This window comes from Argentina silus, assembly GCF_951799395.1.
Source record: "Argentina silus genome assembly, chromosome: 16".
Taxonomy (NCBI): Eukaryota; Metazoa; Chordata; class Actinopteri; order Argentiniformes; family Argentinidae; genus Argentina; species Argentina silus.
Window position 1 is genome coordinate 230997 of NC_139670.1, and position 16518 is coordinate 247514.

Consider the following 16518-nt stretch of genomic DNA (forward strand, 5'->3'; position numbering starts at 1 on the left):
GAGGAGGGCTATGGTGGAGGTGGTGGTTTCTGGTGGAGGTTGTCTATCTAGGAGGAGCAGGTCTCTATGGTGGAGGAGGTCTATGGAGGAAGAGGAAGTAGAGCAGGCCCATAGAGTCATAACCACTAGAGTAACCACTGGGTTGTATGAGGAGTGCCATGTACTCAACTGTATTCATCTTCGACACAGTAAACCACCCGATCCTTCTCTCCACCCTCTCAGAATTGGGCATCTGGCTCTGCACTCTCCTGGTTTGCATCCTACCTGGCCGATCGCTCTTACCAGGTGACATGGAGAGGATCGCTGTCCTCTCCACGAGGTGTCCCCCAGGGCTCTCTCATAGGGCCCTTACTGTTCTCCCTCTATACCAATCTCTGGGCTCGGTAACTTCCTCACATGGTTTCTCCTACCACAGCTACGCAGATGACACTCAACTCTTTCTCTCTTTGCCCGCTTCTGACTCACAGGTGGTAACACGTGTCTCGGCATGTCTTGCAGACATTTCTGCTTGGATGTGAGCCCACCACCTCATGCTCAACCTTAACAAGACTGAGCTGCTCTTCCTCCCGGGGAAAGCCTGCCCTCTCTCCATCACAGTAGAGAACTCTACTGTGACCTCCTCCCAGACAGCCAAGAACCTTGGGGTGATCCTTGACAGTTCAATCTCCCCAAATTCTCCCATGTCACCCCCCTCCTCCGCACCCTCCACTGGCTCCCGGTAGCAGCTCACATCAGATTCAAGACCCTGGTGCTCGCCTACCGGGCGGCAAAGGGAACAGCCCCTCCCTACTTGCAAGCAATGGTCAGCCCCAAACCCCCCCTGCCTGATCACTCCGCTCTTCCACCTCGGCTGGCCGCCTGGCACCGCCGCCTCTACGTGGATGCAGCAGCCGCGCTACTCGGTCACAGCTTTTCACTGTCCTGGCGCCCCGCTGGTGGAACGAGCTTCCCACTGCTGTCAGGACTGCAGAGTCACTACCAATCTTCCGCCATATATTGAAGACCCATCTCTTCAGGCCACATCTTAACTGTCCCTCCTAAAGACCTCTTCACCCCCACTACCCCCCTGTGCAAGTTTCTCTCCTGTAAATAAAAAAAAAAAAAAATTCTAGCAATTCTAGCATTGTGACTGCCAATACCCCTAACCCTGGTCCTAGCATAGATTAATTTTTCTTATGACTGATGGATAGACGATTCACTTACTTAGTCAAATGTATTTGTTGTAAGTCGCTTTGGATAAAGGCGTCTGCTAAATGCCATTAATGTAAATGTGAATGTCATCTTCTGTGATTTGATGGGGCGTAAATCACATGTTGGTGATTCACTGCCACTTGCTGGTCTGGAGTGGTAGTATCAACTCAGCTCAGTGTTCAGGTCAGTCATCTATTGGCACCTGAAAGCCATTTAGAATCTACAGATAAACCTATTGATCCAATTGGCTGATGCCTTCCCAGCTCAGAGGATGTTCCGTCCTCGGTGACTACATGGTGCCTCTCATGATGTCACAGATGCCGTGACTGGGAAAGACAGCAGGAGGCGATGTAGAACACATTTCATTACCCATTGGTGTCACCTACATCCTCTACATCAATCACCTCTACATCACAGGCAGAAAATACATGATGGAACCTTCCTTCCTTATGGGTCACATGACAGAATCACTCCTGCATGTGACACACACACACACACACCACAGAGACACACCGGTACGAAATATCAACTTCAAAACCAATACAGCAACTTTGACACGTGTTGTTCTAGTGAAGGTACAGACATGGTACAGAGGTAAGGGACTTATGGAGGATATGAAACATCATACAAAACTAGGGTTCAATTAAAGACAAAAATAAACAATATACAACAACAACAACAACAGTACAAAAAATATCAAGTAAAAATAAACAAATGCTGTTGATGGCTACTGTCACCACCTTCAACCTGGGAGGGGGGGGGGGGTAGAGAGAGGGGGAGGTAGAGAGAGGGGGAGGAGAGAGAGGGGAGGAGAGAGAGAAAGAGGCAGAGGTGAACACACAAGCTGAACCATAGAGAGAACATTATTGCATCATCAGATTGTCTCCTGTAACTACACACACACACACACACAATGTGTTACCTTGGTATCCACCGTTACCAAAGAAACCATTCAACTCATATTTACTCTCCTTTCCTCCTAGAAAAGGAAAACAACATTAATCAATAATTCATAATTGATTGATCTCTCAGACAACGCTGGCAGGGTTCTGTCACCCAATCCACGGTCATACTAATCCACGGTCATACTAATCCATGGTCATACTTGTTCATAATAATGTGTTTCTCCAAAAGACCAACAGAACCAGAAACAAGGTTGATACAAAGACAATAGAAGCACTGATACGCAGAGTGGAACTGAAGCTTGGGACCCTGCACACGTTAAAGAGGCCAGGGGTCTGTTCCTACAGGTGGGACCCTCGACGCTCTGATCTAGACTGGTTCAGCTCACGTTGAAACAGGTGAGTTAGTTTGGGGAGGCGAAGCATCAAAGCTCTCAGCTGTGAGACAAGCCCTTCCTCTCCAGGGTTACCTGTCTGTCTGTCTACCTGTTTCTTGTCTACCTGTTTGTCTGTTACCTGTCTGTGTGTCTGTGTGTCTGTAGTTGTTACCTCTCCAGACATGGTCCTGGGGGTGGATGTGCAGTTTGAGGTGCTGTTGGATGTGGATCTGGTGCGGCTGCTGTAGCGGTCTGTCGGGCTGCTCAGGGTGCAGGGGTGGAGCTTGCGTTTCAGCGAGGGAGAGGATGGCAGTGGGCGGAGCCTCCGAACCTGGCAGGGCGGGGCCGTCGGGGGGGAAGGAGGAGACGACCGGAACGAAGGAAGGGATGGGGGGGTAGGAGAGGGAGGGGCCAGGGGTGGGGGCTAGGGGGAAGGAAACCACTGGGGGGGGGGGGGGGGGGCGGTTAGACAGGAGTGGAGGCAGGATGGGAGGATGGGTGGTGATAAAGAAGAGAAGGGGTAGAGTTGTAAAGCTTCCTTCAGTTAGGACGGAGTGTGTGTGTGTGTCAAACAGGGAGAGTCTGAAGCTGCTGTATGTGTGTGTGTGTGTGTGTGTCAAACAGGGACAGTCTGGAGCTGCTGTCTTACCTTCAGGCTGGACCTGTCCATTGATGTAACCTCCATTATCTGTGAGAGAGAGAACAGCTGCATCAGAGAGATGGACAGACAGACAGATAAAGGCAGGCAGACAGATACAGGCAGGCAGACAGACAGACCTACCATATTTATCTGTAGATTTGCCTTCTGTCTCCAGTCCAGTGGATGGTGCTGGTATCTCTCCCTTCACTGAAACACACACACACACACACACACACACGAGCAGGTGAGAGAGAGGCAGGAGACATGGAACTGCTTGTTCAGTACTGACATAACCAAACATCTACAATTCACACACCAGACACACCCACCGTAGGAGTTCCCAAGAGCCTCTGGTTGGAGGGGCAGCATCTCATAAGGCAGACCAGCTGACTCTGATGAGAGAGGAGAGATTTATTTATCCATTATTTATTAATCCCTTTGAGACCGAGGTCTGATACTCTGATTACTAAATATAAGCACATCACAATTATTGCACCATTATCAACATTTTAATAGGACAATTTTAAGTGAGGTGAGGAGGGGGGAGGGGAGGGTGAGGAGGGGGGAGAAGGGGGTGTGGCTACCGTATTGCCCAGCTGACTTTCCGTCGGTCATTGGTCCGAGGGGCTGGGGCTCATACGGTCCCAGGTTACCTAGCAACAGGAACATACAGGGTTACGGTTAGGGTTACCTAGCAACAGGAACATACTGGGTTACGGTTAGGGTTACCTAGCAACAGGAACATACTGGGTTACGGTTAGGGTTACCTAGCAACAGGAACATTTAGGGTTAGGGTCACCTAGCAACAGGAACATACAGGGTTAGGGTCAGGAAAGTGGAAACCAGGAGAATCTCACCAGATTTCCCATCAGCCCCCAGTCCCAGTGGCTCAGGTACGGAGGGCCCCTCACCCGCCCCTACGGTACCATGGCAACCAAAGAAACAGACAGGCCACACCAACCGTCACATCAACAACTAACACACAGGTAGCTACTAGCTAGGCAGCTAACACACACACAGGTAGCTACTAGCTAGGCAGCAAACACACACACACAGGTAGCTACTAGCTGGGCAGCTAACACACACACAGGTAGCTACTAGCTAGGCAGCTAACACACACACACACAGGTAGCTACTAGCTGGGCAGCTAACACACACACAGGTAGCTACTAGCTGGGCAGCTAACACACACACAGGTAACTACTAGCTAGATCAGCTCACCATATTTGCCGGTTGTTTTTCCATCAGGTCCAAGGCCGAGCGGCTGGAGTTCGTACGGCAGCGCCCCCTGTCCTGCAGACGCACACAGACTGGTACTGCACCCTGATCCAGACTACTGGTACTGCACCCTGACCCAGACTACTGGTACTGCACCTTGACCCAGACTACTGGTACTGCACCTTGACCCAGACTACTGGTACTGCACCCTGATCCAGACTACTGGTACTGCACCCTGACCCAGACTACTGGTACTGCACCTTGACCCAGACTACTGGTACTGCACCTTGACCCAGACTACTGGTACTGCACCCTGACCCAGACTACTGGTACTGCACCCTGACCCAGACTACTGGTACTGCACCCTGACCCAGACTACTGGTACTGCACCCTGACCCAGACTACTGGTACTGCACCCTGACCCAGCAGGGTTCTTCCCAAAGAATGAAGAGTGTTTCTGCACCACACTGTTTCTGCGTCACTATGTAAACATTACAAGACCAATTAAATTATATATTTAGTAATGACAGTTCCTCTATCTTTTGATTGCCAACGACTCTGTCTCTCTGTGTATTAGTTGTAAACTTTACATCAGTGATGTCCTCCGTGATTGTTTTTTAAACAAAAAAGTGAAAGTGAAAGTGTTATGATAATGTTATGTTATGTTCCTCAGTGAATTCAGTGTTTTAGCTGGTATTTTTTATGCATTTTGAGTTGGGTTTGATAATGCAATCCAGCGCCACACTGTTCTAACACCCTGGGGAGAACTCTGGCCTAGATAAACAGTAACAGTATGATACATGTACTCTATAGACGGGAAGTATGCTTATAGAAACAGACAGCATAGAATGTGTCCCTCACGGATCAGACACGAACACTAACACTGCTGTTCTCTTCTGTTCTAGAACCATATTTGGTTCTGGAGCTCCAGGAGTGATGGTCACAGCGGAGACAGGCTGGCCAATTAACCACAGGGTCATATAGACAAACACACACAGGAGGTGGGGGGGGGAGGGGGAGTGAGAGAGGTAGAGGGGGGGAGGGAGAGAGAGAGGTAGAGGGAGTGGAGGGGGAGGAGGGAGAGGGGGGGTTCCATAAGAGAAGTAAGAGAGATGAATGTGAGATGTGAAGACAGACAGACTCACCGTATTTACCAGCAGATTTACCATTAGGGCCGAATCCAAGAGGCTGAGGGTCATATGGCATTTTATAACCTGGGGAGGGGGGAGGAGGAGAGGGGAGGGGAGAGGAGAGGAGGGGAGTGAATGCAGTCTTCTCCCAAACAACAGAAGAGTGTTTCTGCGTCACGCTGTGAACTTGGTGATGCCACTATGTAAACATTACAAGACAAATTAAACTATAGATTTAGTAATGACAGAGTAATTATCTTTATTAAACTATATATTTAGTAATGATAGAGGAACTATGTTTATTAAACTATATATTTAGTAATGATAGTTCCTCTATCTTTGATCACCAACAACATTGTTGTATTTTAAAGGTATTTTTGGTGCATTTTGACATGAAGAATTGGAGTGGAGTTTTGATGATGTAATCCAGCGCCACGCTGTTCAGACATATCCTGGGGAGAACTCTGGTCTGGATGTGTCTGAGCATGTCACAGAGGAGGGGGGGGGGTCCTCACCTCCATGAGGACCAGTCTTCCCGTCTCCCCCGAGACCAAGAGGTTGACCACCAAAGGGCAGGCCCCCGTACCCTGGAGAGAAGAGGAGAGGAGGTTACACACACACACACACCAGGGCTGGTCTCTGTACATACAAGGCATGATCTATGAAAAGGCATCGGATACATCAACATCAGCTCCTCAGTCCCCCACTGATGATATCATCAAACTACTGGAGCAGGATCTCCTCCCATCCCGGCGCCCAGCCCAGAGAGGGTTACACACACACACACACACACACACACACACACACACACACACACACACACACACACACACACACACACACACACACACACACACACACACACACACACACACACACACACACACACACACACACACACACACACACACACACACACACACACACACACACACACACACACACACACACAATAAAGAAACCAGTAGTCAGGCCGTACCGTATTTCCCAGATGATTTCGGGTCGTGTCCCAGTCCGTAAGGTAAACCACCATTTCCTGTGAAGCACGGAGAGAGCATTAGCGCGCACACACACACACACACACACACACACACACACACACAGTCAGTGCTCTAGAAGCCGTATGACGCTCTCACCGTATTGACTAGCTGACTTGGCGTCAGGTCCTGGTACGTAGGGACTTCCCCCTGGAGTCAGACAGGGGTCACACAGAGGTCAGACAGTGAACATGGTTGAAACACATACATGTACATGCAGAGAAACATACATGCATACATTTGTAACCACACAACGACTGTTATACCACATACTGGAACATGGATGCACTCAATGCAATTATTGACTGTTCCACCTATAGATCCATACATGCATAGAGACCAGAGTTCTCCCCAGGATGTCTGAACAGCGTGGCGCTGGATTACATCATCAAAACCCCACTCATGTTTATTCATGTCAAAATGCACCAAAAATACCTTTAAAATACAACAATGTTGTTTGTGATCAAAGATAGAGGAACTATCATTACTAAATCTATAGTTTAATAAAGATAGTTCCTCTATCATTGCTAAATCTATAGTTTAATAAAGATAGTTACTGCATCATCAGTAAATCTATAGTTTAATTTACCTTGTAATGTTTACATAGTGGCATCACCAAGTTGACAGCGTGACGCAGAAACACTCTGGGGAGAACCCTGGATACCGTACGGTAGGTACACACACACACACACACTCAATACCTGTACACATACGACCCATTACAGGACATGCTTTAAGAGAACATCATGTTAACATACATGTAGACTGACATGCACAAGCAGGCATGTCAACCATAGTAACCATGCCCAGACATACCATACTGGCCTCCGTTCATCCCCATGGCGATGGGGAGGGGTTGGCCAGCAAATGACAACCCCCCGATGCCTGAGGCGAGCAAAACAATGCATGAGGGCAAGAGAGAGAGAGAAAGGAGGAGAGAGGGGGAGGAGAGGAGGGGAGAGGGGGAGGAAGCAAGGGAGGACTTGTGAATGTTACATGTGAGTTCTGGTGATGGAGAGGTCTGCAGCTTCACTTCCTGTTTGTTCTGTTCCTCCATCCTGATTGGTCTGGAGACACAAAGTACAAGCCCCGCCCCAACCAGGAAAAAGGAACTCACCGTATTTGGAGGGAGATTTGGCTTCAGGGAACATCCCCAGGGGCTGGCCTCCATAGGGACCCATACCTAGGACAGACAACAACCACGACACAACCATGACACAACCATTCCAACCACTCTGAGGGCAGCAGCGACTATCCAACAGGCCAGAGTGACGTCTCACCTCTGTACATGGCAGCCTTCCCACCAGGCCCCAGGCCTGCAGGCTGAACCTCCAACTGGCTGGTCCCTGTCACAACAAAGACACAGGATGCTGCTATAACTATAATCTTATTACACACCAGACATATCCTCATTCCATTACAATGAGCCCGTCCTCCGACTTCTACCTCCACCAGCCTCCCCTGGTGTAGAGGCATGGTACAGTGGTATTTATGATAGTGGTATATATATAGATATGTATACAGTGCCTATAGAAAGTCATCATACCCTGTGAAATCTTTACCTTTTGTCACATTACACCCTGGAAATTGAAAATAAATCAAATCTAACTTTTTTGAGCTGTATGTACACATTATAACCCTCATCATCAAAGTGAAAATATATATATATATTTTTTTTTTAATTCTGGACACCCTCTACCCTCAAATACCTGGTTTGGTTAAGTGATCAGCCCCTTAGAGTATACCATTATAAACTTGCTCAGGTGCAACCAATCAACTTCCAGATCAAACACCAGGCTAATTGCCCCCCACCTGACATCAATTGTAGTGGTTTTGATTACTTCAGATTAAAACCAGCTGTTTCTTGAGGATTTTACGACTAGAAGTGCATGGTTCTGCAAAGAATTCACCATGGTTGGAAAAGTACTTTCAAAAGGCCTCCGGGATAAAGTTGTAGGAAGGCACAAGTTAGGTGAAGGCTACAAGATTTAGCTGTCCCTCTGAGTACCGTTCAGAGCATCATTAAGAAGTGGAAGGCGTATGGCGCCACCAACACCTTGCCTAGATCAGGCCGTCCGTCCAAACTGGATGACCGAGCCAGGAGGACATTGATCAGAGAAGCTACCAAGAGGCCAAAGGCAACTTTGAAGGACTTACAAGTCTTTATGGCTGGGACTGGTCTGTCTGTGCATGTGACAACAATCTCACAAGCTTTACACAAAGCTGGCCTGTATGGCAGGGTAGCAAGAAAGAAGCCTTTTCTGAAAAAGTGCCACACTCAGTCTCGTTTGTGCTATGCAAAAACACACCTGGAAGATTCTGTTGCTATGTGGAAAAAGGTTTTATGCTCAGACGAGACTAAGATTGAACTTTTTGGACTGAACTCCAAGCGCTATGTTTGGCGAAAACCAAACACAGCACACCACCCAAAACACACCATACCTACTGTGAAGCATGGTGGTGGCAACATTATGTTGTGGGGATGTTTCTCTTCAGCGGGGACTGGGCAATTGGTCAGGATTAAAGGAAAAATGGATGCTGCCAAGTACACCCAAATTCTTGAGGACAACCTGCGTCCCTCTGCTAGACAGCTGAAGATGGGCAGGTCATTCACCTTCCAACATGACAACGATCCTAAACATACCACCAAAAGAACAACGCAGTGGCTTAAGGATAGAAAGGTGAATGTCCTTGAGTGGCCAAGTCAGAGCCCTGACTTAAATTCGATAGAAAATCTGTGGATGGACTTGAAAAGAGCAGTCCATTGCCGCTCACCACGGAATTTGACTGAACTCGAACAATTCTGCAAGGAAGAATGGGCAAATATTCTCCAATCTAGGTGTGCAAAGCTAGTAGAGACATATCCAAACAGATTGATGGCTGTAATTGCAGCAAAAGGTGGCTCTACAAAGTATTAAATCAGGGGACTGATGACTTTTTCCAACCCTGTTAATTCTTGTTTTTCATTTTTTATAAATTTTCAGAACTGTCGCCTTTTTTTTCATTTGTTTGATGTTGTATGGCTAAATTTGTACATAAAGTTTTGATTTCAGGCTGTACGACAAATATAGTAACTATTTCAAAGGGGTATGATGACTTTCTATAGGCACTGTATATATATATTTGGTGTATTTACGGAGCATGGCCTTACCATCCAGTCCAGCAGAGATGACAGGGGCTCCGTTGTAGGGCAGCTGTCCAGCTGTATATATAGTTAGAGTAAAGATAATGTAGAGATAATGTATAGATCAATTTGAGTAGAGATAATGTAGAGAGTTCAAACCCACCTGACTTGACGTCCCCACCTGTCCCACCTTGGCCAAGACCTGAAACATTCAAATGATATATATATATCAGTATTAGTATAAAGCGCTCGGTGAGTGTGTATATATATATATATATATATATATATATATATATATATATATATATATAAATAATTACATATATATATATATATATAAATAATTACAACACTATACTAATACTGGGTAGGGCCTCCCTTTGACATGATTTGACATGATTGCGTCACGCAATTCCTGCAGATTTTTCAGGTGATCTTTCAAGCTGTGAATCTCCCGTTCTACCACATCCCAAAGGTGTTCTATAGGATTCAGATCTGGTGACTGGGAACGCCTCTGAAGAACACTGAACTCATTGTTATGTTCATGAAACCAGTTTGAGATGACTTTTGCTTTGTGACATGGTGCATTATCATGCTGGAAGGAGCCATTAGAAGATGGGTCAATTGTGGCCATGAAGGGATGCACATGGTCAGCAACAATACTCAAATAGGCTGTGGCATTCAAGAGATGATTGATTGGTATTAACGGGCCCAAAGTGTGCCAAGAAAACTGAACTACCCACCAGCATCATAACCAGGCTGGACACCATAACCTGCAGGAAGGAGGAGGGGGGGGGGGGGGGGGGGGGGGGGGGGTAGTACACTATGACTGAGAAACACCATACAGGACAATAATGTAGGCATGTAGATGAACATACAACAACAATGACTCTTACAGCTTTTAACTGGACAGAATTCAAGTCATGCCCCACTAAATGCTGCTCAGACCCCAGCAGAGGGACGTACCTGGGTTGGACTTGGCCCCTTCTCCCAGACCTTTAACTGACACACAAACACAAGAAGGTTCAATAAGCAACACTGCCAGGAGGAGACATCACCTTCACCTTCACCTTCACCACCCTCTACCCTCAACATCACATCTCCACACAGGGGGGGACCAGGCTGGGGACGGGGGACGGGGACCAGGCTGGGGGAGGGGGGGACCAGGCTGGGGGACGGGGACCAGGCTGGGGGAGGGGGGGACCAGGCTGGGGGACGGGGACGGGGACCAGGCTGGGGGACGGGGACGGGGACCAGGCTGGGGGACGGGGACGGGGACCAGGCTGGGGGACGGGGACGGGGACCAGGCTGGGGGAGGGGGGGACCAGGCTGGGGGACGGGGACGGGGACCAGGCTGGGGGACGGGGACGGGGACCAGGCTGGGGGACGGGGACGGGGACCAGGCTGGGGGACGGGGACGGGGACCAGGCTGGGGGACGGGGACGGGGACCAGGCTGGGGGACGGGGACGGGGACCAGGCTGGGGGACGGGGACGGGGACCAGGCTGGGGGACGGGGACGGGGACCAGGCTGGGGGACGGGGACGGGGACCAGGCTGGGGGACGGGGACGGGGACCAGGCTGGGGGACGGGGACGGGGACCAGGCTGGGGGACGGGGACGGGGACCAGGCTGGGGGAGGGGGGGACCAGGCTGGGGGAGGGGGGGACCAGGCTGGGGGAGGGGGGGACCAGGCTGGGGGAGGGGGGGACCTACCGGTAGCAGGCGGGCTTCCATGGCCGTTGCCATTCCCGTAGCCAGCTGCGGGGTAGACACCTTGGCCATTACCATAACCTAGGAAGGAGTATGCAGGGTTATGGAGGATCAGACTGACACGTCCGTCCCGTTCCCGGTCCGCCTCGGGAGGACAGCAGAAGTGGCGGGAATCACCGGAACCGACGGAGCGTGTTGCCATGCCAACCGGCCAAGACGCGCTCGGTTCCGTTGGTCGGTTGTCTCACCGGAGATTACCGACAGTAGCCGTCCGTGTTAGGCAACGTGAGGTTAACGGACTGTTCTCTCTCCTTGGTTGTCGGTTGTGTTAACCACACTAAAACGAGCAAGGTCGGTTTAACGTGATACAACAAACCGTTTTGTTGCCAGTTAGCGGAGCCGCCAGGGATCAGCCAGCTGACGGACGGACTGACGGACGGACTGACGGACGGTCTGTCTGTCTGTCTGCACAAACCTGCAGCGACAGTTCAACTGAAGGGCTAAGTGCAGTTTTTATCTTCTGGCAGTTTGGTAAGCTAACCATTGGTGTGGGTAGTAGAGGGGTAGGAGACGGAGGAGAGGGGGAGTAGAGGGGTAGTAGGGGTAGGAGAGGGGTAGTAGGGGTAGGAGAAGGGTAGGAGAGGGGGAGTAGAAGGAGGAGGAGTAGAGGGGTAGTAGGGGTAGGAGAGGGGGAGTAGGGGGAGGAGAAGGAGGAGAGGGGGAGTAGGAGGGTAGGAGAGGGGGAGTAGAGGGAGGAGAGGGGGAGTAGAGGGGGAGTAGGGGGGTAGTAGAGGGGGAGGATTCTCACCATATTGTTTGAGTCTTCCTGCGAAGGGATATCCAAGACCTGCGCAGGGCAAAATAAATCAATGCATTATAATTCAGGAATATGTGTTAAAGGGACATGTTTGTAATCTGAAGAATCGTACAAATATTTCAGAATTATTCACAGTATTATTCCTCAGATAAATGAGGCCTGCAGAGAGCAGGCCGAGGCTCACAACAACGTCATCATCAGCTGCTCACATCCAGTCAAACCTCTCAGTCAGACATGTTACACAATAAACATATCCAGTAACTTCCTAATAAATAATAAAATACACCCTGACTAAATTGCAAGATATAAACACAAGTACAAATATTGCAAAAGATGATGACATTAACAATATAAGGGTAGTGGGCAGTGCAAGGTACATTTATATTATCAATAATATCATCTATAGTAGTACAAACACTGTCCTGTAGGTAGCAGCAGTGGATAATACAGTCAATATGAAAAGTCAATATAGCAGCATGTTGATATGTATGTGTGTGTGTGTGTGTGTAGGAGAGTCAGGGTGAACGGTATAGCCGATCGTTCATCAGTCTGATGGCCGTTGGGAAGAAGCCGTCACAGAATCTGAGAACTGAGACTGTTACCTGCTCCAGCCCCAGCCTCCCAGCCCCCCAGCCCCAGCCTCCCAGCCCCCCAGCTCCAGCCTCCCAGCCTCCCAGCCCCATAACCTATGGATCACACATCACAGCCCTGTCTGTCAATACCCTCATCACAGTCCACACCCCCAGCCCACACCTGTCCAGTAATATTGATCTCATGTTGTGGCCACAGAAAAGACAAGGAGAACACACTTCCTTGCCAGGTGTTTGAGTGCCAGAGGGTTCCTGAACAGCAGGTGTAGACCAGTGGGCTGTATCAGGGACCAGTGGGCTGTATCAGGGGGATGTGGACTAGCTGGAGGTTTACCTGGTTTGGGTGCCTTAGCTCCCCCTCCATTTTGATATCCAACTCCAGCACCATATCCTATTAAATACAAAAACAAGAAACCACAAAGATGAACCATTTCTTATTTATTCTCTCACCATGTCTGAGTGTCAGGTGTCTCTACAGACAAATCCCCAGTCGATGTCTAAAACAGGTATCCTATCCTTCACACAAAGTCAACAAACACTCGGAAACAAACACCTTGAACACATTTACAGGGAACTGTTGAAACGTGAATCAGAACAGAGGAGTAAAACATCTTTAAAACATGCAAATGGTCAAAATGATCACACAGCAGAACCTGGGCTTCTGGGAGGAGGCTTGATCCTTTAAAACCAGACGAGACACAGAGACACACACAGACGCAACAGAGTGGATTTACCGTTCGGTTTAGCTCCGTATGCATTTGGAAGGCCAGCCCCTGCACCGAGAACACCGTGACCTGCTCAGAGTTAACACAGAGAGCTCACTATGTGGCATGCAGAAGAACAACAACAACTGGAACTGTTGTAAATGTGGGAGTCTCCAAAATCATTTAAAAAAATATTTCACAGTAGCAATTTACCATTAGGCTTAGCTCCATAGCCATTGGGCACACCAGCTCGCGCCCCGTAAGCTTGACACATGATACAAAGCAAAGTCAGGGGGCAGGTAAAACTGATCTCCTAATGTGATACTAACCTTGTTTTAGTCTAAGTGTAATCAAGTTAGTGATCAGGCAGATTTACTATGAAACCAACAGTTCTACCATGAGCACAGACCAGCCTGGTCTGACATATCAGATGCATTTAACATTCAACACAGTGGGCTAGAGTGGAGAGAGGTCAATCAGGGGTCAGAGTGAGGGGGGGGGGGGGGGGGGGTCCCCATCCTCAATAAACATGCCAAAAGTAGTAACCAACCATGCCAACAGTAGTAACCACAGTAACCATGCCAGGGGTAAAACAACTATTGTAACCCATCCATGCAGGAACACACAATCATCAGAATAACTAACTACCAGACGCACAGACACACAGACGTCAGCATGCAGAGAAGCTGAAGCTGGGATGACGGTGGTGTGACTCAGATCACTGATGAGGTAAAACAACAGAGTCTTAGTTTACCATTCCGGGGGATTTTCACCCACTGTCCGTTTGGTTCTCCTGAGGGTCCACAGTCTGGAACACCCACGCCAGAGAAATGCGTTACAAACACCTTACAAATGTTCAAGTAGAATAATGACTGAAATAACTGTAATAGGGGAGTGGTTATCTAGGCCTATGCTACTGTTAGCTAGCCCCTAGGGGAGTGGTTATCTAGGCCTATGCTACTGTTAGCTAGCCCCTAGGGGAGTGGTTATCTAGGCCTATGCTACTGTTAGCTAGCCCCTAGGGGAGTGGTTATCCTGTGCTGCTGTATATTTGAGCTGGGTCCGTAACTGAGTTTACCAGGTCTGGCAGATTTAGCTGGCTGTCCGTTGGGGCTCCCAGCTCCTGCAGCGTCCTCTGAGGGGCAAAAAGGAGGGTGATAAACAACTCTGACAGCTGAGACCGTACTGGGCCTTACTGGGCGTTGGTGGGCATTACTGGACATTACTGGGCCTTACTGGGCGTTGGTGGGCATTACTGGGCCTTACTGGGCGTTGGTGGGCATTACTGGACCTTACTGGGCGTTGGTGGGCATTACTGGGCCTTACTGGGCGTTGGTGGGCATTACTGGACATTACTGGGCCTTACTGGGCGTTGGTGGGCATTACTGGGCCTTACTGGGCGTTGGTGGGCATTACTGGACCTTACTGGGCCTTACTGGGCGTTGGTGGGCATTACTGGACATTACTGGGCTTTACTGGGCCTTAGGGGACTCTCCCTCCATAGTAGACACTACCCATCCTCTCCTCCCTGTCCCACTGACACACTCATCAAGTCAATGAACAAGACGTATATGAACTAACTAGACCACTTCCTGATCCAGACATCTACAGGGACACAGTAAGACATCGTAATGGTTCATATGAACCTCAGGAAGGTTCATCAAGGCTGTTAGATATTCAAACTAAGGCACTCAACTAGAGACAAACCACAGACCAAGCACTCAACACTGAGTACATATCTGGACCTAAAATCTGTGGTCATTTTGATTATTCATGCCCAGTCAACTTGATGCAGTACTACCAGTATAGCAGTACCAGTACCAGTATAGCAGTACTACCAGTATAGCAGCAGTACCAGTATAGCAGTACCAGTATAGCAGTACCAGTATAGCAGTACCAGTACCAGTATAGCAGCAGTACCAGTATAGCAGTACCAGTATAGCAGTACCAGTATAGCAGCAGTACCAGTACCAGTATAGCAGTACCAGTACCAGTATAGCAGTACCAGTATAGCAGTACCAGTACCAGTATAGCAGCAGTACCAGTATAGCAGTACCAGTATAGCAGTACCAGTATAGCAGTACCAGTACCAGTATAGCAGCAGTACCAGTATAGCAGTACCAGTATAGCAGCAGTACCAGTATAGCAGCAGTACCAGTATAGCAGCAGTACCAGTATAGCAGTACCAGTATAGCAGTACCAGTATAGCAGCAGTACCAGTATAGCAGTACCAGTATAGCAGTACCAGTACCAGTATAGCAGTACCAGTATAGCAGTACCAGTATAGCAGCAGTACCAGTATAGCAGTACCAGTATAGCAGTACCAGTATAGCACAACAAAGGACCTATAAAACAAACCGACAAACCGACCTATAAAAAGATCATGACCACATGATGGTCAATTATTCCAGGAGAAAACATGCAACAAAACTTTCCTAAAATGTAAAATGAACATAAAATCAGATTATTAACTTAACAATGCAACATGAATATCTTACCATGTGACACACATTAAACCGACAGGGTGATGAATGACACCACATCAGTTTCAACAGTCTTGTAATGAACCCATAGAAAGGACACACACATTCTTGGACACATACATGGCACATACATGACATACACATGACACACACATGACACACACATGACACATGCACTACACAGTCCACAGGTGCAGGACCAGAGACTACAGGACACACATGCACAGTGTTTATGACCAATGCCTATCAACTGTAGTTTACCAGGACTCCCCAGTTTAGATCCCTGCCACTCAGCCTCCATGGCGGGAGGGGATTTCCCCCCAGGTCCTTCTGGCACTGCAGCAGACACCCTCTTGATGTTGGCTTCCTCTGGTGCCACTTCTGACATTCCTCTCACCACAGCTGCTTCAGGGACCAGGGGTCCAGAGCTCGGAGCTGCCAGGGTCTCAGCCTGGGCCACCGGCGGGGACACCCCCTTGGTGACCAGGGGTCCGCTAGTCTGAAGAGGCCCAGGGGCTGCTGCCCCCTCACCTTTGCTACCTGGTTCAGAGGGCTTGGCCCCCCCGGTGCTTTTGTGCTCAGGGACAACACTGCC